General features: G+C 43.6%; 2 protein-coding genes across 4 annotated transcripts in view; both read left to right on the top strand.

The window, feature by feature from the left end:
- The window catches only part of Tmigd3 (transmembrane and immunoglobulin domain containing 3), a 69,115-nt gene that overhangs the window by 10,278 nt on the left and 34,096 nt on the right, over positions 1 to 24,741 (top strand). The window contains exon 1 of one of the 3 annotated variants that reach the window (XM_059266033.1): positions 6,074 to 6,186. The exons of the other annotated variants lie outside the window; for them this stretch is intronic. The gene's annotated coding sequence lies outside the window, so the exon portion shown is untranslated. Of the gene's footprint in view, positions 1 to 6,073; positions 6,187 to 24,741 lie in introns of those variants that run through there. 3 annotated transcript variants of the gene reach the window in all.
- The window catches only part of Adora3 (adenosine A3 receptor), a 34,454-nt gene continuing 15,794 nt past the window's right edge, over positions 6,082 to 24,741 (top strand). Inside the window, exon 1 of the mRNA XM_059266030.1 lies at positions 6,082 to 6,186. The gene's annotated coding sequence lies outside the window, so the exon portion shown is untranslated. The remainder of the gene's footprint in view (positions 6,187 to 24,741) is intronic.

The raw sequence follows: 24,741 nt of genomic DNA on the forward strand, positions 1-24,741 counted from the left end.
CTCCTCAAGGTTCCGCACCCCTGGATTCCTGACAGATGTCAAATTTCCCTATCAGCGTTGGGTCGAAGAAGCAAAACCTCTTGAAATTTGATCTTACAGGATTTTGAGGTGTGTTGTCTTTGTGTCTAGTGCTGGAGTGTGAGGTCGACAGGGCGAGCAGCCCAGAAGAGGAGATGGATGTCAGGTGGGGAAGGTGAACAGGACCCCCAGCTGGAACCCACAAAACTGGATAGCGTCTCTGTCTGTATGTCACTGTCCCCTGCTATGCTGAGGTGGTGCCCACAGGAGCTAAGTGCTTGCCTGGCTCTGATATAAGGAAAGTCTGAGGAGAGTCTGGAAGGAGGTGGGGTAGCTATAGGCTATGGCCTATATATGCGAAAGAATGGAACTAGCAAGTAAGTGTCAGCATCCGTGGCTTAGCACGTCATCACCAACCTTTTCTGCATCAATGCACCATGGCTGCTGCTTCATCCCCACCTCCAAGGCTCCTGAAGATGTTGCTTATGATTACAAGAGCCCAAAGCACACAAGGGAAAGTGTTCTGAGAAACAGTTATCATGATGCTAACAACTGCAAACCACCTTCTGAAGATGGTTCTACAGGCCAATAATCCCAGCACTGAGGAGGTAGAGGCAGGGGGATTGCCACAAGTTCTAGGTCAGGCTGGTCTACACAGCATCAGGTCAGCCAGGGTTACAGAGTGAGAAAAACAGCCAGACAACCAGACAAACAAATGAGAAAAATTACAATCACATGTTCAATGATGGCTTTTTATTTAATTTAATTGATTTTTAAAAGATTTGTTATTAATTAGTTCTGTGTGTATGAGCACATGTGTGTGTATATGTGCACACCTGTGCATATACCTAGAGGCTAGAAGAGAGTGTTGGATACCTCCTTTCACTTCCACCTGTTCACTTGAGGCAGGGTTCTCTCCTGGAACTTGGGGCTTGTGTTTTCTCTCCTAGGCTGGAAGCCAGTAAGTCCCAGTGACTCTCTTGTCCCAGCGCCCCTCGGTGCATGCAGGATGCGTACCTCCAGCCTTTAGGATTAAGTAGCATGTACGCTTAACCGCTGAGCCATCTAAGTTTTAATTAAGCTATTCTGAATTGTATTTGATACGGTTCAGATGTCTCGTTAGATCACTGGTTTTGTTTCTCTGTGTATTTGGTCATGGCCCATCATTACCCCATTAGGGATATGGCCTCAGGGAGATATTGTTAGCTTCTGTGCATTTCACTGTTGGCCCTCCTTTCTGTAGCTGGGGAGACCCCCCCCACCACCAACCAATGCATGACATCTGCTGTGTCGGAATTAATGTTGTGCTTGTCAGTGGAGCCTGGAAAGAGTAGGATGTCTCATCTAATTCTGAAGTTCCTGGGTTTAAAAATGATTAAATATGAATAACATAAAACTGACCATCAGTCTTTTTAAAATATGCAATGCAGTGATATTAAGTGCCTATTCACTGCTGTGGAATCATTTTCTCTTTTTATCATTGGATTTTGTTCATCTTCCCCAACTGCAACTTTGTATCCATCAGGCAACAATCCTCTTCTCCTCCTTTACTCCCTTGAAATCATCATCCTGCTTTTTATCCCAAGGAGTTTGACTGTTGACCACTGCAGGTGTTTGCAGAAGCAGAATTGTATAGTATGTATCCTTTTGGAGACTCACATAGTGTCCTGGAGAGACATTTGTCCGTACATTTCATGTGTCAGACTCACCTTTCCTTTTTAAGGTTGAGTAATCTTCAATTGTATGTGTATGTTACATTGTATTCACTTGTTCTTCCATAAGATGCTTCTCTCTCTGGCCACTGTAACATGAATATGAACTTTAACCATTTTTTTTAATTTATTTTATTTTATGTGTATGAGTGTTTTGCCCGGATGTATCTATTCACCACATCAGAAGAGGACTAGGATGCCCTGAAACTGGAGCTACAGATGGTTGTGAACATGGGTGTTGGGGGTAGAACCCAGGTCCTTTGGAAGAATAGCCCTTAGCTTATGAGCCATCTCTCCGGTCTGCACTATGAATCTGTTTGAATCCCTGCTTTCAGTTACTCTAGGTTGATTCCCAGGAGTAGAACTGTTGGATCCTACAGCAATTCTACTGCTTACACTTTGAAGTGACTCCAGAGGTTCCTGGTGTCTAAAGCAGCTACAGTCATGCATCCTCACCAACCGTGCACACAGCTTCTACTTTCTCTGTGTCTTAGCTACTTTTTTGGTTTCTAAAACACCAGATACCTAACAGAAACAGGAGGAGATATTTGCTAACTCAAGTCTCAGGGATCAGAGATGGGGCACATTAGCATCCACTTGGCTGTCTCTTTATTTTGTCTGAGGACCTGCCCATGAGCTGGTTTCATTTGCCTTCAGCCACGCGTCTTCCTCCCTCAGTCAGTTCTCTCAGGAAATACCTTCCCAGACACGGCCAGAGATGCACCTCACCCGTCTCTTAGGGGATTCTAAATCCAGTTGAGTTGACAATGAAGGTTAGTCATTACCTTCCACATATTTGCCAGCGTATATTACTTTTTAAAACTGCATTTGCTTGAATTACAGTTATTTGCTGTGTATGTGATGGGGGTGGGAGAGTGTGCACCACAGCGCTTGTGTGAAGGTCAGAGGACAATGCAGTTTCTCTTATTCCATCATACCAGGCTTGGTGGCAAATGCCATCTTGCTGGCCTCTATTTTATTTATTTGATTTACTTAGTGAGCTTTATCTTAGTGGGTCTGCTTTGCATTTCCTTGAGATTAATGGAATTGAGCATCTATTGAAGAATCTGTTGTCTACTTCCAGCATCCTGGTTCTGTGGATTGAACTCAGAAGCTTGCACAGTACGTGCTTTTACCCACTGAGACACTAATCCCAGCCCCAAGTGTGAATTTTCTTTGGGAGAAACGTCTATTTCAGTTCTCTGCCCATTTTTAAATCAAATCCATTGTTGTTGAGTTGTTGGTGTTCTTATTGAATTGGGGATATTGGCCCTTAATTAAATATATGATCTGCAGGTATTCTCCTAGTCCGTGGGTTGCCTCTTCTTACTCAGCTTCTAGTGCCCTTTTGCGCATGAATGTTTAAGTTTGAAGTGTGCCACTTATCTATTTTCCCTCTTGTTGCCTATGCCTTTGTGTCATGTTAAAAAAAGAATCACTGCCAAACTGAATGCCTGATGCTCTCCCTCTTTTCATCTGAGAAATTTTAAGTTTCAGCTCTTCCACATCAGCCTTTAATCCACTCACGTTAACGTTTGCTGAGAACACTCATTTCCAGTGCTGTGGAAAATCGTCCCCCGCCTCCCCCGCTTTGTCTTTCAATGTCTTTGGTACCCTTGCTGAAAACAAATTGGCTGTGTATGTGATGGCTTGCTTCTGGTCTCTCCATCCTTCCCGTTGTCTGTACATCTGTCCTGATGCTCTGGCCTCACCATTCTTCCTATTGGTCTGTTCATCTGTCCTGATGCTCCATTGCTCAGATGACTACAGCTTTGCAGTGACATTTGAAAGTTTCTTTTTGCCCTTTGAGGTCAATTTTGGCTACTCAGGCCTACCACGTTCATGTGGTTTTGTTTTTAGCTTTTGAAGTTAAATGGATATTAATTTTCTCAGTAACGAACTACTAAAAGACAAATTTATTAGAAAGCTGTAGCCAAATGACTCCACGTGTTACCAAATGACAGCTCTCCAATAGTCCCTACTCTCTACCAAATGAATCCCCACCCCCTTTCCAGTGATTCAAGTTCTTTCTCCATGTCTCTCTTCTATAGAGCTATTCTGCCCTGCCACACCCCTTCCCTTTCTCCTTCCGACCCTTGCTTTCTAGCTTCTTCACCGATGCCCAAGCACTCCTGGAGAGTCTTACCATGGCTAGTTCTCTGCACCGCTGGGCCTTTGCTTCCATTGTTCTCTCCGCCAAGAACACTTCCCATGGTTTTCTTAGCCTCAAACTCCCCCTGGCTCTTTCTTTAGGAATTAGGTTACATGCCATTTTTCCTAGAAATCTTAGTCTTAGCAAAGATACTCTCTTTCTGTCGGTCCACTCCATGCTGTGTGGATAATAAATATTATGCACTCATTTCCAGTAGTTCTTCAAAGACACAAGCTAGATTTTCTATTTTTTTTCCCGTGTATAAATACAATGGATGGTACACTTAACCCAGATAACTTCTGTTAAACTAAACAGAATTAAAAGAAGTTGGAGTCACCCAGGAAGAGGCCTGCCACTAAGAGTGGATGTTGCTGCTATGGGCAAGAGGAAGGACAAATGGGAGAGGCCCTGTGGTGCTCTAAGGATCAGGCACACTGGGACTCAGAATGTATGAACACTTGCTACATAATAGCAGTGTCAGCTGACTTCTACAGAATAGGCTTGGAAAATTCCCCTCTTGCCAGGTCACCACACAGAACTTCTATTCAGAAAAACCTATATAAAGTTCAAGGCCCTCCAAAGGCCACTGGGCAACAGTCCAACTCTTCTCTGGTGTAGTAGCCTTTCCCTGGAGGAGTGCCAGAGGCCCTGGAGACCTTTTGATTCTCCAGTGCATTTAGACAGCAGAGACATGCTTTATGCAATTTTACTTCTTGAGACTGTAGATAACGTGGCTGTTATGTGGATGAAATGGTTTTAAACCCAAAGCAGACCCAATGGGCTTGGTTCTTGGGAAATCCGAGACGAAAAACAATACATGTAGGGTATGGTGAGTGGTGGCAAGTGTCTAGTCCAGAGATGAGGGGAGTAGGCTGACTCAGCAGCCAGGAGGAGAGACAGATATGCTTAGCAGGAAATCTCACGCCCTACTTGGATCTATTAGTCACAGGCTAATGAGGGGTGTATGCCAGGGAGGTGGTAACACAAAAGCTTCCAAAGACACACACAGGCATACCTGATGACTTTACCAGGCCACCATCCCCCTTCCACCAATGATAAATGAGACCAAGAATGATTCTGTTTTTCAGTGAAGTTGATATGTGTACATGGTAGGCCGTGTGTGTGTGTGTGTGTGTGTGTGTGTGTGTGTGTGTGTGTGTGCGAGAGAGAGAGAGAGAGAGAGAGAGAGAGAGAGAGAGAGAGAGAGAGAGAGAGAGGGAGAGAATGGTTTGTTTTTCAGCTGAGTATTGACCTCAGGTCTTATGAACTCTAGACAAGAGTTCTAGGATATAATTTCAAGGCAGGAAGTGCTCTTTTTTATATAAAGGAAGAGAGGAAGAGGAGAGAGAGAGTTATGTATCTCATGATGACCTTGAATGTCCTCTTTAGCCAAGGATGACCTTGACCTTTTGTTCTTTCTCCTTCTACCTCTTAAGTATTGCAATTATAGGCTGCATTGCTGTGTTCAGTGCCTGTGGCACTGCAGATCAAACCCAGAGCTTTACACATGCTTGGCAAGCACTCTACCAACTGAACTACATTCCTAGCCCAGGAAGTGAATTTTTAATTGCCAGTATCAACCTGGTATGCTCAATTTTTGGCTTCATTCATTCTTTTTAAAAATTGTGGAAATGCCACATAAACTAACAAAGAAGATGTCTGAAGTAGTTTTTTTTTTCAGAATTTAAGAATGCTTTAATACTTGTTTAAAGAAAATGATAGGACTATTATAGTAGTAAGGGTATGTGGTTGGAGAAATTCCCTTGAATAAATCATAAAGATTACTTCTATTTTCACCCTGGTTATCATGGACCCCATGTATCTCATATCCCTTATTATACTGTTTGTTTTTTTTTTTTACTTAACATTTATCAATTCCAGACCAGATATGTCTTCCTTAATCATGGCAAAATAAAACTGATTTTCTTGGAAATGCTATTTCGGACACTAAGTTTAGACTGCCTTCCTTCTAATTCTTCAAAGTAATTCTCCACAAAAGGCTTGGGGACCTCTGACAGTGTGAGAGTGTTCACAATGCTGCTTGGACTTTGGGCATCTTGGGCTTTGATTTCCTCCAGAGAGAAGTTTCCTCTTTAAAAACCTGCTGTGTGATCAGGCACGTGCGTCACAATTGCTGCTGACACGCTTGCCTGCATCACTGGAGGATGCTCGGGTGTCGGCTCCCTTTCAGGTGCCTAACTGCTCTTCGTCAAGCACCCGTGGAGAGCTCAGTGTTCGGTTAACGCGCTAGGAGACATTCGCGAGGGAAGTATGGTCCCCGAGTTCAAACAGCTCAGAACTCAGGTAAGAAAGACTGTAAACAAAGATGCTTACAGCAGTGTGAGCGGTCTTGAACCAGAAGTGAATGTCTGGAGTGAGGGCAAGCCACTACTCTGAGGTTGGAGATAAATAATTTTAAAATGGGAGGTGATGCCTGATGCTGGGTCTGAAAGAGTTCATGTAACCCTACCAGGCAGGAACAGAGCTGCTGTCATGTTGTATATCTGTAATCCCAGCGCTTGAAGGCCAAGGTGGAGCATCGTGAATTCAAGTCTACCCATCCTGGGCTTGTTAGAGAGATGGGTGAGGGGCAGAGGAGAGAATGATAGATGGGGGTGAGTTATGGTAAAGTAGGAGCTGGCTGGCTCACTAGGTAAAGGTACTTAATCCCAAGCCCAAGGACTTAGATCAATCCTGGAGGACAGAGAGACTGAACTTCCACAGGTTGGCCTCTCACCTCCTTATGAGCACTATGGTATGCATGTGTGTACGTACACAGACACACACACACACACACACACACACACAAATACACACACATGCATAAACACAACAAAGAAATCAATATAATAAAATTTGAAAGGAGATGGTCTGAGGCTGGAGGACAAGAGAAGGAATGGCAGGTGTATTAGTTCCTTTTCTGTTGCTGTACTAAAACACTGTGACCAAGGCTGTTTAGAAAATGTGTTTGGACACACAGTTCTAGAGGGGTAAGGGCCACCACAGTGGAGAGGCGGGGCAGCAGGCATGGCAGCATGAACAGGAAGCCGAGCTGTAAGCATGAAACGGAGAAAAAGAGAGCCCAAACTGGAAATGGTGAGTGTTTAAACTCTGAAGGCCTGCCCCAGTGACTAGCTTCCCCCAGCAAGGCCACACCTCCTCAACCCCTGCCCCCCAAGGACCAAGCATTCAAATATATAAGCCTATGGGGGACATTCTCCTTCAAACCAGCACAGAGGGGAAGTGAAGGGACTGTGCCTGGCTTGTGGAAGAAGATAACTGTTGAGTGACTAGCCTAATACTTACAGAGATAGCCTCTTGGCCTTGTGGATGTGTGAAAAGGGGTTGTCCTTGTCGGCTTTCTACTGATGTGATGAAACACTGACCAAAATCAACTTAGAGAGAAAGGGGTTCATTTCATCTTAAACTGCCAGGTCCCAATCCATCACTTCAGGGAGTCATGCCAGGAACTCCGGGCAAGAACCTGGAGGCAGAAATGGAAGCAGGGGCTGTGGAGGAGTGCTGTGTACTCAGTGCTCCCCGTGGCTTGCTCAGCTTGCTTGCTTTTACAACCAGAGCCACCTGCCCAGGGGTGGCACCACCCACAAGGAGCTGGGCCCTCCCAGATCAATCATGAATCAAGAAAGTGCCTCCTAGACATGCCCACGTGCCAATCTGATGGAGGCAATTCCTCAATTGCAATTCTTTCTCCCTAGATATGTTGAGTTTGTGTCAAGTTGGCAAAAACTAACCACAGCGGTGGAATTGAAACATGACTTCACTTTAAGAATTCGAACCCCAGTGACATAAAAAGAATGACAGGCTGAGAGGTATAAGAGATGATGTGGATTCAAAGACTAAGGAGAATAAGCAGCCACTGTCGACTACGCAGGGTAAAAGTGTTCTCCTTTTCCTGAGCTCGGGACTTAGCGCACCCACTGAAGAGCAAACATTAATAAAGCCAACACCGAGTAAGCAGGGAGGGCAGGGGTGTGGCTTATCTCGTGGATCCTTCTCAAAGTGCTGCTTTGGTCATGTGGCTGGCTAAGATCACTCTAGTGTCAGTAATCCGGAACTCTGTTCCTTTGATGACCCGAAGTCACCCTCCTAAAAAATAAACAAATAAACAGATAAAACTTTAAAAACAACCCCTACCGTCAGGTCTAGCTCTTCGCTGTGTGAACACAGGAGACAGATGCACACAAGTGCAGAGTCTGAGGGACTCCGGAGCTGACAAGCCCCGTCTCCCTGGCGAAGAGGATCCCATTGCCATAAATGGAAGTGGCGTTGGGAGTGTTGTTTTTGCCAGGTCTCCTGGACTTAAATGGAACTAAATGCTCTTGCAAAGATGGAGAGGAGAGGGAAGGAGAGGGGGTGTCTGGGCATGGGAGCTGGCTGCTAGCCCTTGCACTGGAGGTCCAAGTTCAAATATGCTTGCAGGCAAGCCTCCGTGAAGTTTTCTGTCCTCGTACAATGAAGCTGTTGTATGGCCAGAGGCTGGAGCGGGCAGCTGGATTTGCATCGGCTGGCCAGCACCTTTTGGCCTCCCTTTTGATTCTCCCTCGGTTGGAGACATACCTCACAGGACACACATATTTCTGGTCACACTGTAAGCTCTAGGAAGCAGGAGAGGTGCTGCTCCTGCGTGGGAGTGTCAGCCCTGTTTGCACATGGCTGAGTGCCAGAGCAATAAGAGAATAAAGATGTTCAGTAGATCAAGAAGCCATTAAACACTTTGTCCCGCTTTTAAACATTTGCCCTGCCCCCCAACAACCATTTTAGGTGACTGAATTCCTGGACTGCTTGGGTCCTTTCGCTATGTTAGTTTAAATTTGTAAGCTCCGCCTACAGGAATGACTTGACTAGATGCCCATCTGATTTGTAAAGTCCAGAGGGATTTCTGTGCCTACTGCTTACGGATTTAATCAGACGGTTCTTGAAATGGCCCTGACCCTTTCGTTGGGAACAATTTCTAAAGTGATAAATTTTCTCCCCACTAAGCCTCTGAGTAATATTCTCTCTCTCTCTCTCTCTCTCTCTCTCTCTCTCTCTCTCTCTCTCTCTCTCTCTCTCTCTCTCTCTCTCTCTCCCCTTCCCCCTCTCCCTCTCCCTCTCCCTCTCCCTCTCCCCTTTCTCCCCTGCCCCTCCGTGTGTGTGTGTGTGTGTGTGTGTGTGTGTGTGTGTGTGCATGATTTCTCTTAAATTCTCTTTAAAGAGTAAATCTTAAGAAAGTTGGTACTAAAGGAAATAGGTTTGCAGGTGAGGGTTGATAGATGCATTTAGCTACAGTGGTAATAAAATGGACATTTATTTGATTCTGACTCTGCCAGGTATTGTTTAATGTTCTTAATGAATTGATTTTGTATAATCTTCAATGTGACTCTGTAAGTGTTATTATCTTCATCACCTTAAAAATGGAGAAACTGAGGCACAGAAGAATTAAAGTCATGAAGTTGATAGATCATTGAACCAGGCTCCCAAATCTGTTACTTACAGTCAAATGCTGGACTGATTTCCAGTGAATGGATATTCCCTAATTTTCATGCCTCTTGAGTTCAGGCTGGCCGTGAATATACGTCTGAATATAGCTCTTAACTGTTTGTCACCTTTGTGTTCTGATTTCCAGGCATAAGTAGGAAATAATGGGAGAATAAACAAGGTCGAGAGTAAGGGGTAATCATGTCATTGAGAACATACACATGACCATACGTGCACCCATGAGTACACATATTTATTTATTTATTTATTTATTTATTTATTTATTTATTTATTTATTCATCTAGAGACGGTGTGTGTGTGTGTGTGTGTGTGTGTGTGTGTGTGTGTGTGTGCCTGCATGTCTGCATGCATACGTGTGCAAGTGTGCATGGGCTCAGAAGTCAGCCTCAGGTGCCATTGTTCTTCTTTCCTTTTAAGACCTGGTCTCTCACTGGCCTGGAATTTGCCTCACCAAGTAAGCTAGGTTGGATGCGCAGAAAACTACAGGGATCTGCTTATCGCTGCCTCCTCAGTACCAGGATTACAAGACGTGCACACGCCTAAACTTTAAACTTTTTTTCTTTCTTTTTGTTTTTCCCCTAAACATAGGTTCTGGGTATTGAACACAGGTCTTCATGCCTTGTAAGGCTAATGCTTTAAACTATCCCTGTATCCTCTTTTTTTGTGGGGCAGAGGTCGTGGATTTCTTTGGGTTCTCAGACTGGCCTGGATCTTGCTATGTAGCTGACACTACCCTTGAACTCCCAATACTCTTGTCTCCAGAAGCTGGAATTACCAGCATTCACCACCATGCCCAACTCTGCCTCTTAGTTTTGTGTTCACATCATTGCTGTGCTCCCAGAGGCTTTCTCGGCAGGTTAAACATAGCTCTTCCCCAAGGGATCAGTTTTTCCTATTCCAGGTCATGGGAAGGGGCAAGGAGGAGAAGACTTCCTTTCAAGGGCCTGTGAGGAAACCGTGTTTGGGAAGGAACACATGAAAATTGATCAATAAGAATATTTGACAGCTAATCAGGTCTCTGTGAGTGACAGGGTGCACTTGGCAGCTCTTAGGGTATAGGAAGAGACCAGCCCTGTCCTTCAGGAACTCAGAATTGAGAAAACAGGTAGCCAGGACCCCCAAGATCACCCTCTCTGGCCATAGTTTGTGATATGATGTTATTTATCCCACATGCTATCTTTTAAAAAACTGTTTTAGATTTATTTGTTTTTATTTTATGTGTATGAGTGTTTTGCTTGCATGTATGTATGTGGACCACTTGCAGGGCTGACAGAGGTCAGTTAAGGGCATCAGAGCCCCTGGAACTAGAGTTACAGATGCTTGTGAGCCATCAGGTGGGAGATGGGAGTTGAACCTGGGTCCTTTGAAGAGTAGCAAGTGCTCTTAACCAATGAGCCACCTCTTCAGGCCCCCACCCCCTGATGCTATTTTATACTCTGGACTTAAAAGTAATCCAACTCTTACACAGAGACAATTGAATGCCATGCTGTCATTACAATGCGTGAGATGCTAATGGTACTCAAAGATATGTATGATATGGTATTATATGACATTAGCTTGTAGAACAATATGCATGCTATGGTCCCACTTGTGTAGCAAAGATAAAAATGCATAAATAACAATAAAATGCATAATAATTACACCTAAAGAGTATTTATCCTATACCAAGCATTATTCTAACTTATTGGTCCTCCAAAGAACTCTGCAGATGCTAATAGTTTAGCAGGTAAAGGTACTTGACCCCTAGCCTGATGATCCACATTGTGGAAGATGAGAATGAATTCCTCAAGTTTTCCCCTGACCTCCACAGATAGTATATGCATACACACACACACACACACACACACACACACACACACACACACACACTTCTTCAAATGTGATTTACAAAAAAGTTTGAAGTAGATGAATATCTACTTCAGTCTTATATGAATAAATGAGTCATAGAAAGGTTGCCACTTCTGTAAGATTCCTTAATTAGTAAATAGCAAGATCAGAATTCAATCTCTGGTGTCCTGGCCCCTAAGTGTCTACTATTAACCAATAGGCTAACCTATAAATGGTGTGTAAGTATAAACAAAACCTAGACAGACACACAACAAACTCACAACTATCACTAGCTAAGAGGTATGGAAGTGGGTCGGATGTAGTGGAAGGAATATTTTCTTTTTACGGTGTATACCTTTTTTTTTTTCTTTCTGGCAAAGCTGGAAATAGAAACCAGGGCCTCATGGAAGGAGTTACTCTGGAATTAGATTATGACTTATTTGCAACTTTGCACCTCCATTAGGGGATGCAGACAGCTGTGGAGTCAGTGGTACCTTAGGCAAAGGAAGAGAGCCATGGGGTCCATTTCTAGGTAGAGAGAATGAGAACTGGGTCAGGTTGATAAGGAGAGAGGAAAAGCAGGCTATGAAGAGGAGGAGGATGAACTGAGGAGCTGAAAGAGGCAGCAAAGAGGGGAAAGGCTTGAATCTGTGTGTCGATGTCAGGCAGGAGGAAGATATTTAACACAGTCAACTTTAAGGACCCACACTTCAATATACAATCTCAGAGTGGGGAGATCTGTATATGGTATTCACAGAAGTAAAGTATTTAGCCCATTTATAAAGTTCATCAGGAACTGTAATTCTCTTGGTGGAGTGGGGAGGGTGGTCAGAGGGCCCTGTGGAGAATTCCTGTCTTAACAAGTATGGCTCCACCCTGAGGTCAAGTGTCATTCTGGAAGGTAGGTTGAGCTCCCTTCTGCTGATGGGTGATGAGGGCCGCCCACAGCCACAGAAGGCTGTCAGGGCAGGGGTCATGCATCAGCTGTTGGGACGCTTGGCTGCCTTACTGACAAGCCTCTTGACTTGGTCCCGTGCCAGCAGATCCCAGTAGCTCTTATGCCTGCTCTGCTATCAAGCTCAACAAGCCTTGTACCCAGCTGAGAGCTCTGGAGGCCCTTAGTACACAGTGCCAGGCAATGCTCAGCCTTGAACAGGGAGTCAAAGCGGCCTTCACCCTGCTTTCCAGGGCTGGGGCAGAGGCCACTGTTATGGGAAAGATGGCGTCTTCAGGGAAAGGTAGATCTGAAAGGGCTGTCAGCTGGCCTGATGGCAGCCGTCCTTACAATATTCTGACAATTTGTGGTTTTTCTGGAGCATAAACAAGACCAGGTTTTCTTCTAGGCTCAGATGGACTCATTGTAGGACACTGCATGGCTTCATCTGATAAGTGAAGAGGTGCCATCTTGGTCCCCACTTCTTCTGCAAATAGCTGCCGGAATAGAGATGATAGCTATGTTTCCTGAGTGAATATTATGAGCCAAGACTCCTACAAAACATTCTTCACAGCTACATTATTCTACAGAGGCTGAAACAGAGACTCAGAGATGCTAAGAATCCCACTCATTTGTGTCAGAGGTGGGATTTGAATTCAGGTCTGTTCTGCTCCAAATTTCATAACATTTTCTGTTGTGCTCCCTAGATGATCCTTTCAAACATAAATGGGAATGGCTTTTTAGTAAAGCACCTGTTAACAGGTGAGCAAAGAGTAGTATAAATAGTTGTATCTTACAGGGCATAATGTCCACTCTTCCCTGCCTTGCCAACTATGAATGCCACTTGTATATGTCTTAGAAGTGGCATTCACTCAGCTACTAAGTGCCATGAGATCCTAGAAGAAGACTCAAAGTCTCAACATTCCTTTCTTATGTCTAGAATATAATTCATGCTAATTGTGTCCAGAGGTCTGTGAGGAATGCCGGCCTGATTCTTCTCTCTTTCCCGTGCCAAGCCAGATGGCCCTCTGAGCTCCTCCCTGCCTGGGCACTGCTGTCCATCAAGCTGATTGGCATCTGAGACTTGCTTCTCTGCTGATGGTATCTACTCCTAGTAAAACTGATCTGTGCATTTGTAAGGGCTGGACTTGATTTCTCCTGGTCTTAAGTACAGGATCTTAATTATTTAAGCCATTTGAACTCAAGTCTAATCTTTATATAAGCTACTGAGTCCCTAGAAGGACAAGTTAGGGTGATTCTAAGAAATGATGGTATTCACAGCTGGTCGAAATACATTACCTGTGGATGTATGTCACAGACAGTACTGTTTATAACACACACCCAGACATACAAAGACTATATTTGAGACTTTAACTTCTGACCAAGATGGAGTAAGAGGAGCCAAATTTACCTTCCAAATAATAAGCTGGACAAAATATGAAGGACAACAATATTCCAAGGCTAATTTTATCAGGCTATGTTGGAAGGTGCTTCCAAAGGAAGAGAAAACAGAGGAGGTGAGTCCTCCACTGAGCCAGCTTACTCTTGGGGAGAGTTTCCCACTGCAGAGCAGGGAAGAGAAAGCCAGGTAGTGTGGTTGAGGACACAGACCTGGGAGCTGAGGGAGACTAAGAGCCAAACGAAGCACCGGAAATGACAATGCCATCCCCTGAGGGACAGCCCTGGGGATGAGAAGATCTCTCTGAAGTCTTCTGCTCAGGGCTTGTCAGCTCACATGCGTGAGGAAAGTACCCAAGGCTTGGGAGAGAATTTCCCAGAAAGAACAGAGCGGAGAACTTCATAGTTAGTGGGGTTTGGGGTGAGAGTGAAAGATACGACCTTAAGTCAAGGGACAGAGTAATCCCTAGAGAAAAGGCGCTTGAGATCTCCCCTAACGCTGCAAGCCTGGGAAGGAAGGAATTAATTGCAAGTAATTTAGCTGTGCTCTAGAACAATGCCCAAGTGTATTTATGACAATACAAAAAGAGCTAACATTAACAAGACAAAGTCCTCCAGGCCTGAGATCCAGTACAAAACTTAGCTGGCATGGAAAGAGACAGGAATAGGACTAACGATGACCGTCAACACAGAGACCAGATGGAACACTTTTGAGAGGATTAGTAAATAAATTTTTTATAGTCTTGCTTTTGGTTTAGACAGGGTCTCCTACAATCTAGACTAACCTATAACTCACAGTCCTGCTGTGTCCTCTGAAGTGTTGGGATTGCAAGTGTGTGCCCGCATTCCTGGTGACAGTTTTCTAAGTGGTGGGTTATAATGTATCCCATGTGCTGAAGAAGGCAAAGATTGAGCATGTAAAGAAGAGACAGGGAAGGCAGTAAAAAACAAGCTGGGTGTGTTGAGATACACATGTAATCTTAGCGTTTGGGATGCTGAGGCAGAAGGATTGCCTCAAAGTGGATGCAGCCTGGGTTACATAGTTTCTTAGTTTCTCTTCCTGCTGCTGTGACATAATACTCTTAACAAAAACAACTTAAGGAAGGGTACAGTTCATCTTGGCAGGGAAGCCAAGGCAGCCAGAGATCGACAGTCAGAGTCAGAGAGCAGTGAACATGTTCACGGCCCTTTCTCTAGTTACACTGTCCAGGATTCAAGCCAGGGAATGTTGCCGCCCGCAGGGGGCGTGTCTTCCCAACCAAATTAACAGAATCAGGAGCTACCTACCTACCTCAGTTAACATAATCAAGATAATCCTGCATAGGCATGCCCAGAGGCCTGTCTCTCATGTAATTCTAGATTCTGTCAAGTTGTTAATTAACACTAACCATCATACATAGCAAGTTTCATATCAGGGTGAGCTACAAAGTAAGACCTGGTCTTTCATACCACCCCACCCCACCTCCCTGCTGCCAATAAAATCATAATCAAACAAACAAAACAAGTAAACAAGCAAGCCAACAAACAAACAGAAAACAAGCAAGCAAGCAAGCCAACAAACAAATAAACAAACAAAATCAATCACTGAATTTGTCCAATCTGCTTTATCCGGCTATAAAAGAACACCCAAGATGGAATGATTTGCACACCTGAAGAGATTTCCTGCTTATATAGCTTTAGAAGCTAGGGTGTCTAAGGCATGGAGAACAACTGGTGAGGGCCTCCTTGCTTACAAGGTCCCCGGATAGGAAGAGGAAAAGAAAAGAGCATGTGAGTGCAAGAAGGAAGAGCATGGAACTCATCCTTTTATCAGTACCCGCCCTGTAATCCTGGCATTAATCCATCCCTTACGTTCTCCTTTCTCAACATCATTGCACATGAACTGTGGGGAACACATCCAAAGCATAGCAAAATCTAACGATAACAAAGTCATTCAAAAGTGACTTTTTCATGGGCTGGGGAGATGTCTCAGTTAGTAAAGAGCCTGCTTGTGCAAGCATGAGGCCCCGAGTTTGGATCCCCAGTATTTGTATACAAAAGCGTGGTGGCATGCCTCTGTAATCCCAGCACCAGGGAGGCAGAGAAAGGAGAGTTCCTGGGGCTTTCTGGCCAGCTGGTCTAGCTAAATTGGTAAACTTCAAGTTCAAATGAGAAACCTTGTCTGAAAAAGTAAGAATGGAAGGCCAGCAAGAAAGCTCATTGGGTAAGGGCACTTGTTGCACAAACCTAGCAACCTGAATTAGATTCTCAGGACTCAAGTAAAAAGGTAGGAAAGAACCTCTGACCTCTGTATGCATACTATGATGCATGAGCCCAAACACACACCTTGTACACACAGATAATAATAAAAATAAGGTGGAAAGTGATTGAATAGGACATCCATCAGTGACCTCTGACACATGAACACACACACACACACACACACACACACACACATGACTTTTTCAGATACTTTAAAATAACTTTTCTGGACCTGGAAGATGGCTTTACAAGCACATAAGCCCAAACACACACATACATACACACACACACACACACACAAATAATAATAATAATAATAATAATAATAATAATAATAATAATTGTAAACTTTAAAAAGGCTGGGGAAAATGGTTCAGTGGTTAGGAGTGCTTACTACTCTTATAGAGGACCTGAGTTTGGTTTCTGGAATCAGTGTTGAGCTGCTCACAATTACCTATAACTCCAGCTCTTCTAGCCTCTGCAGACACCTGCACTCATACACACACACACACACACACGCACACACACGCACGCACGCACGCACGCACGCACACACACTGACACACACAATTAAAAAAGTTCTCAATTATGTATTAATGGAAGGAATTGATTGATAACTACACACTAAGCCATGTTAAAGCAGTGCTAGATGTTGGCTTGTTGGTTGAGCATGTGTCTAATATGTCCAAGCCTGAATTCAATCCTCACAAAAGGAAAACAAATCTAAGAAATCTTAAAGGAATGTCTACAAGCAGGAGACAATAATGGAAAATCTATATCTTTACAAACACTGACATTGTCAATATTATAGTAAATATTAACATTTTTTCATTTTTGAAAATTTTAAACTAGCTTATGGTGGGAAGCAAAAATAGTAACAATGTATGAATTTATACCACAAGCAAGTGAAGTTATGGCAATTAGGCAAAGATCAGAAATGACAAAATGTACACATACTATTTTAAGAAGGTTGTTACACTAGATGTGGAATGCTATAATATTGAGGGTAGCCTGTATACTATAAATGTTTTACTATAAAACTTCAGGACAAAGAATTATTGCTGATTATCTAACAAATGGAGTCAAATAAAAACTACTAAATAGAATCACTAATGGTAATTACAGGAACAAGGCCAAGATGTCTCTCTTCTTTTCAGCATTGTGCTGGAAGTCTTAGCTTGTGTAGGAAGACAAGAAAGGGGAATAAAAATAAAGATTGAAAAAGAAGTAAAGTTGTCTTTTCAGATTACATGACTGTTTATATAGAATCCCCCCCAATCAAACCAAACAAAACCCCGCAATTAATAAATGATTATAGCAAAGATGCAGGATACAAGGTCGATATCACAAAAGTAAATTGCTTCTGTATGCTAACGTTGAGTAATTGGATTTTGAAAATAGAAACACATTATCATTTATATTAGCATGCTCAATGGTGAGTATTTATATATTAATAACATGCACAAGATCTGTGTGAGACTGAGGGGTTGTGGTACAGGCCATTGATCCTAGCTTTGAGAAGCAGGGGCAGGCAGATATCTGAGTTTGAGGCCACCCTGGTCTACACAGAGAGTTTCAAGTTCCAGGTCAGGCGCAGGGATACATAGATGAGGTCCTGTCTCAAAAAGCAAACAACAATAATAAAAATAATCTATATGAGAACTACAAAACAAAAATGAAAGGAATTTAAAAAAAGAAAAAAAGGCTGGGGATGAAGCTCAGTTGTGAACACTTCCCTAAGAAGTGAAAGTCCTGGGTTCCTTCCCCAGAATTGGGAAGGGGAAACCAAACCAACGAAACAAACAAAAACAAACAAACAAACAAAAGCCTAGAATTAAAGAACTGGAAAAATATCCTATGTTCCCAAAAAGAAAGGACTCAATACTATCAATATTTTCATTCTTCATAATTTGATCTAAAGATTAAATCCAATCTCAAATGAAAACCTATCAATTACTTTGTAGATGATAACAAACTGATCAGAAGTTTACATGGAGAGATGAATGGCATCTAGTTATAGTGGCCAACACAATAGGAAAAGAATAAAGTCACATGACTGTCACGTTCAGCTTCAAGACTTACTACAATGCTACTGTAATCAAGAATGTAGGGCAGCTGCATTAATGCACACCTTTAATTCCAGCACGTGGGAGGCAGAGGCAGGTGTACATATACACAATCTGTAATTTCAAGGCCAGCCTGCTCTACATAGTAAGTCCCAAGCCAGAACTACAAAGTGAGATCCTTTACCTCTCCTTCTCCCTCTCTCTCTCTCTCTCTCTCTCTCTCTCTCTCTCTCTCTCTCTCTCTCCCTCTCTTTCTTTCTCCCCACCCCCAAATACACACATGAAAAAGAATGTGAAATGTTGGTAAAATACTGCATTTACATCACTAAAGTAAACAGTCCTGTAATTAGCACACATAAATATAGTCAGTGGCCTTTTGACAAAGGAACAAAAACAGTACAGTAAAGATTGTCTTTTCAGGGCTGCGGAGGATGTGGCTCGGATGGTAGTGTTTGCCGAGCATACAACCTGGAGTTCAATCCTCAACATAAATCGAGCGTGGTGGCACACCTGCATCCCAGCACTTGGGAAGTGGAGGAAGAGGAGGTTCAGAAACTCAATGTTATCCTCAGCTACATAGCAAGTTTGAGGCCAGCCTGTGCTGCATTGAGACCCTATATTTTTTAAGTGTATTTCAATAAATGATAATAAGAAACTGGACATCCCCATGCAAAATGAAAACAAATACAGAAATTACTTTCTTCCTAAAAGTCAGCTCAAGGTAATTATAGGTGGAAATGCAAAATGTAAGACTGTAAAACTCCTGACTGATAATATGAGCAAATCTAGATGACCTATGGGTTTGACAGTGATGGTTTTCATTACCTACAACACCAAAGACACGACCCATGAAGAGATCATTGATAAACAAGGCTTAACGTAAATGAAAGCCTCTGCCCTGCAAATTGCAATGAAAAAAAAAAAAGAATCTTAGACTGGGGAAAAGCCTTTGCAAAGATGTTTGTCTTATTCATTGTTCTATTGCTGTGACGAGATACTATGGCCAAGGCAACTCTTACAAAAGAAATCATTTAATTGAGGGCTTGCTTACAGTTTCAGAGGGTTAGTCCATTATCATCATGGCAGGAAGTATGGCAACAGGCAGGCAGACATGGTGCTGGAGAAGTAGTTGAGAGTTACATCCTGGTCTGGAGAAAGAGAGACAGAGGGAGGGAGGGAGAGATTGATTGATTGATTGGTTGGTTGGTTGGTTGGTTGGTTGGTTGGTTGGTTGGTTGGTTGATCCTGGGCTTGGCACGGGTTTTTGAAACCTACACCTCCTAATCCTTACAAAATAGGGTCACTCTCTGGCCACTAAACATTCAAATATACGAGCCTATGAGAGCCATTCTTATTCAAAGCACCACAACATATCTGATACTACTATTAGAACATTACAAAAGCTCTTAAAAATAAATAATAAGGGCTGGAGAGATGGCTCAGAGGTTAAGAGCACTGCTTGCTCTTCCAAAGGTCCTGAGTTCAATTCCCAGCAACCACATGGTGGCTCACAACCATCTGTAATGAGATCTGGCGCCCTCTTCTGGCCTGCAGGGATATGTGCAGACAGAACACTGTATACATAATAAATAAATAAAATCTTTAAAAAATAAATAAATAAATAAATAAATAAATAAATAAATAAATAATAAGAGAATTAACAACCCAATAGAAAGTGGACTAGAGCCCTGAACAGATACCTCACCAAAGAAGATATAAAAGATGGCAAATCAGCAGGTGAGCAAGTGAAGTACCTCACGTCATCAGAGGGTTGCAGACTAACACAAGACAACATCGACCAGCTGGTGGAATGATCAGGACCCAAACACTGACCAAAAGCTTTGAGGATACAGGGCACCAGGAACCACCACCATTCTTCACTGGTTACAAAACTACGTGTGTTCTCACCAACCTCCACTCTCTGTACTGTCTCCAGAGAAATCTACTTAATTGAATTAATTAATTAATCTATGTATATTAAGATTATAAACTGTTCTTTGGATTTTACTCAAATGTGTTTGAAAACTTGGGTCCACAAATGAACCTGTGCCTGGAGGCAAAGCTTGGGAGCAACCAAAATGTCCTTCAAGAGGTGACTAGGTGAATGTCCCTCAAGGACCAGCTGCCAGTGGGACTAAAAAGAAATCAGTTACAAAGCAATGAAATAAATACATGAAGAAAACATGAATGCACATGACTCAGTGAAAAGCCAATCTAGAAAACTACAGACTATCTGACTTCAGTTACATGACATTCTAGAGATGCCAAGATGGTGGAAATAGTAAAATGATCAATCGTTTCCAGAAATTGAGGGCATATGGGAGTTTAATATGTGGGACACAGAGAATTTTTTTAAGGCTGTGAAATTATTCTGTACGCTAACATAATGGTGGATGCATGTAATTATGCTTCTGTCCAAACCCTTATGTAAAATACCCAGAATGCACCCTAATGCAATGCTTATGAATTTTGGGTGATGGTGCTGTCCCCAGCAACATTCCATTGTTGAGATGTCCTAGTCTGGCAAGGAAGCTGATAATGAGAGACTCCATGTGGAGGGGTCAGGAAGTCCCTGTGCATTCTCTGTACAATCCATTCAGCTTTGCTATGAAGTTGAAACTGCCCTAAGAAATGAAGAATTAAAAAAAAAAAACCGCAGCAATCAGAATGCTCTGGTATTGGTGTGAAGGCAGACAAATAGAATAGCACACAGAACACATACAGAAATGGACCCACACATGCAGCTAACTGATTTTCAAGAATAGTGCCAAAGCAACTGAATAGGCAGAGGACGATCTTTTCAACCAACAGTGCTGAATGCAGTAGAGTGAAACTCAACCCTTACTTCGCAGCATCTACAAAAACTAGACGTGAATGCTAGGTTAAGACTGTGAAAGTCCTAGGAGAAAACACAGGAGAAATCTATGTACTTTATGTGTGGTGTGTTGCACTTCAATAGAAGTTTAAAATAAAAGGAATGAATTTTAGACTGACACCCACTAACAATCATACAGTCCAAACAGTAACACCATTGCTATGTGCAGTGGAGCCTGACGTACCCACTTTCTTCCACTTCACCTGAAAATACACCATGGTCATGAGCCCCTGGGTTGACTTCACAATCAATAACGGGTAGACTGGCAGGTACAATGGTGACCGTGTAAGATTAAAATGGAGTTGATCTAAGAATGCAGCTCAGGGACAGAGATGTGTTCAGCATGCTCAAGGCCTTGAGTCAATCTCCATCCAGCAACTAAGAGAAAATTATAATGGAGCTGAAAGAATTGCTACAGACTAGTGATGTCATGGCTAAGGTCATCACTCATGTGTTTTCAGCCAGCTGTATAAAAGTATAGCGCATACAATCACATCCAATATGTGATAGTTGATCATGATGATATACGGCTCTTTTTCTTTATAGTGTCTTTGGGAAGAAAACGGATTTCATTGTGGGCATTTCTTTTTGCTTCTACAGTTGTTGCTTACTTAACAGTTGATGTTTAGGAAATCCTTGCCAAAGCCAAGGCCACCAAGATTTCTCTTGCAGCTGTCCGACCTGTTTAAGAGATCATCACTTGACTTCATAATCAAAACTCTCCATGGTGAGGAGTCAGGGAGACACGGTAGGGGCTCCACTGAGGTGGTGGCTCCCTGACTGATGACCGCACAGTTGCTAAAGGCGGCCGAGGCCTTCAGGCTTTAGGCGCCTGCTCTTGGCTGCTGTTTCTTCCATACAGGAAAGCGAGCTGGTTCCAGCAATAATCCCATCTCTGAAATAACATAGTGGTTTCCTGGAGAGTCTACTTGCATTTGTTGCTAGTTTTGCTCTTACTATTTGAAGATGGAATGGGAGGAGATCTGGCTCGCTGACGTACAGTACATGACTACACCTGTGTGTAGCAGGGCCCACTGAAGAAAAGTCACGAAGCCACCGGAGGAAGCAGAGAAAAACAAAAAAAGCAACAAGGAACGGAGGCTTGGGGTAGCCTCACTCTGCCATGGCTTAGTGCTCCTGTAACTCGATAATTATGTGCCTAGTGGTCTCTTCAATTACACATCTCTCTGTCACCAGCAGTGGTGTAATTTGCACATTAGGTCTGAATTAGCTTGGGCATGGTAGGCATGGTGGCACACGCCTGGAGTCCTAGCATCTGGCGCACCAAGGCAGAAGGACTGGCTAAGGTGGGACCTCACCTAGATTCTTTCTCCGCCACAAGTCCGTTTCATGTCAGGTTTCCATAAACAGCCTGAAGCCTGAAGGAGATGGAGCTGGGGCAGAAGTCAGAGTGAGGACTCCAGCTTTGTTTGTTTGTTTTTCAAACAGTGGCTGAAGATGTGAAAGTTAATAATGATCATTGTTTCCCAAGACCTTCGCAGTGATCCTAGAAAAAACCAGCAGGATCAATGGATGCTCAGGCCAGATCTTGTGGGCACACCCAAGGGACATAAGGTCGTAAATGACAGTTTAAATTCCTAGGCCTGGCAAGATGGCTTCACTCACAGTTTCATAGCTGATTTCCCTCTCAATAGCTTATATTTATAACATGCTCTGATAAGTAGTGGCCAGAGCTTGTGAATTTCAACAGTGTTGGGGGAGGGGGATCACGGTGTGCTGATACTATTTTTTTTTTTTTTTTTGGCAAATACATTCTAGTATCATGTTTGAGTTTTCTTTATTTAGGAACTGAAAGTGTGGTTCCAGAGTAAACATTTAGGCCTTGGTTCAGATTCAGCTCTGCCAGCCTTTGTGATCTTGGGAGAACAGCTTAACCTCTATGAAGTTCAGACTTTGCGTACGGAACAGCACTTCCCACCCTGAAATATTGCACCCCACCCTGAAATATTTGGCAATATCTGAAGGCATGTTGATGGGGAACAGGGACTGCTCTTGGTATTTTTGGGTAGAAGCCATTGGTGGTGGTAACATCCAGTAACCTGGTAGTGCACAAAAGACATCTACCCTCACAAAAAAGAATTACTTAGCCCAAACTGGCAGTGGAGAGGAAAGCAAGAAACCCTCTGGCTTAGAGTCTGACACATGATTGGCAGGTGCCAAATCAACTATAGCTGTCATCAGCAAATGATCAGTTTAGTGTGGTTTGGTAAAAAAACAGCTTCGGGAAAAGTAAGGGCCATCCACTTCTGGGCAGTGTTCAAAAAATTCGCTTCTCAATGGTACCTATGGCCCATTCAACTATAGCACAGGCCCAGCCAAGAGGTTTGAAGTAGAGGCTCTGGGGCTTGACTCTACCATTGTCTATATACATATCTTGGGAACGCTGTTTAGCTCAGCCCACTTGTCTATAAAATGGCCGTCATAATACCTGCCTCACAGGAAATACATTGAGGCATGTGAAGGGCCAGTCTGCATAGCACGGCAAGCATTCAACTGATACTTGCTATTCTTGCAGGGGAGCAGTTAGGGAGAATAGTAGGAGGAGTGTGTTTTAACGTTCTTTATTTATTTGTAGTTGAGTATGTGCAGGCATGCTTGTGCTAGAGCACATGTGTGGAAGTCAGAGGACAGCCTGCCGGAGTCAGTTCTCTCCTTCTGCTATGTGGATTCTGGGGATAAAACTCTGGTTGTAGGTTTGACCGTGGGTGCCTGCCGGTACCTGCTGAGCCATCTTGTCAGCTCAGAACACTGATTTTAATAAGAAACTCTAAAGTATTTAATATGATGTGTGAAGAGGACACAAATCAAACAGAATCCGTACAGCAGTAGACAGCGTCAGATGACCTGGTGGCAAGGAGCCGGGTGTTCATAAATGTCATCTCCATGACTTTCTCACACCCCTTTGAAGTGGCTTTTATTAGCCATCTCTTTGAGTCTCCTTTGGCAGTTATGGAAATGGGCTCACAACAGTTAGTCACTCCCTCAGATCACACAGCTGCAGAAGGGCTGAGCTGGGCTTTTGAATCCCCAGTGTGACTCCAGCCTGTGTTTTCATGGGCTGAAATTCAGCAATGCTCAACTCGGGGCAAGTTCCCAGAATATAAAACATTAACAAGTTAGGAGGGTTCTATGTTTAGGGAAAAGAAGACAGCGTGAAAGCCTAGCCTCTGTGTCCCGGCTGGAGCAGGCAGCCTGGGGGTGACGTGGCCGTGAGAGCAGGAGGTCGCTGGCACGAGTCCTTGCTGCTTTACTCCAGTGACAGCTGCTGAGGCCATGCAAGTCACCCCACAATGTCAGGAAGCATGTAGCTACCCATAGAGAGCATTTCATAGTGATGCCCGAGGCCTGCTGGCCAAAGACAAGGAATATGGGCTCTTAGGTTACTCAGTGTTATTTCCCACCACAAAGGGAGAGCTTCTCTAAGGTTCTGGTGACAATTCCCAGTGAGTGTTTTGTGTGCTGAGAGAGGGCCACAATAACCTGGATAACTTGGACCGTAGAACTGGACAGTTATGGCGGCCTTCTTCTAAACAGCTCTATTTAGTGGGGTGGGAATGGCGCCAGGGATAGCCTGGAGTCCTGAGGGCCTAGCTGTGAAGAGAGCACACTGGGAGCCCTTGGAATTGTGCAGTAGATGATGACATCTGCATCTCTGCTGTCCGGCAGGGCCCCTTGGCCTCTCCTGGTGCGGGACAAATGCGATAGTTACATTCCTCATTGTTTCAATGAAATACCTGCCAGGAGAACTTAGAGGAGGAAACAACAGTGTGGCTCCTGGGTTCAGAAGGGTTGCAGGCCTCTGTGGCAGAGGGAAGTTGTGGCAGCAGCAAGGCTCTTCACATGAAGCAGTGACCACGTGGAATCTGGGGCAGGTGGCACCTGCTCAAAGGCCCAGCCACACTGACACTAGAGGCCTCCCCTAGCCCTGTAGCCTTGAAATTATCATCACAAGCTGGGAATGCAGGGAGTAAAGCACCAGCTTGTGGGGGACAGTTCAC

The sequence above is a fragment of the Peromyscus eremicus genome, chromosome 6, assembly GCF_949786415.1.
Source record: "Peromyscus eremicus chromosome 6, PerEre_H2_v1, whole genome shotgun sequence".
Lineage (NCBI taxonomy): Eukaryota > Metazoa > Chordata > Mammalia > Rodentia > Cricetidae > Peromyscus > Peromyscus eremicus.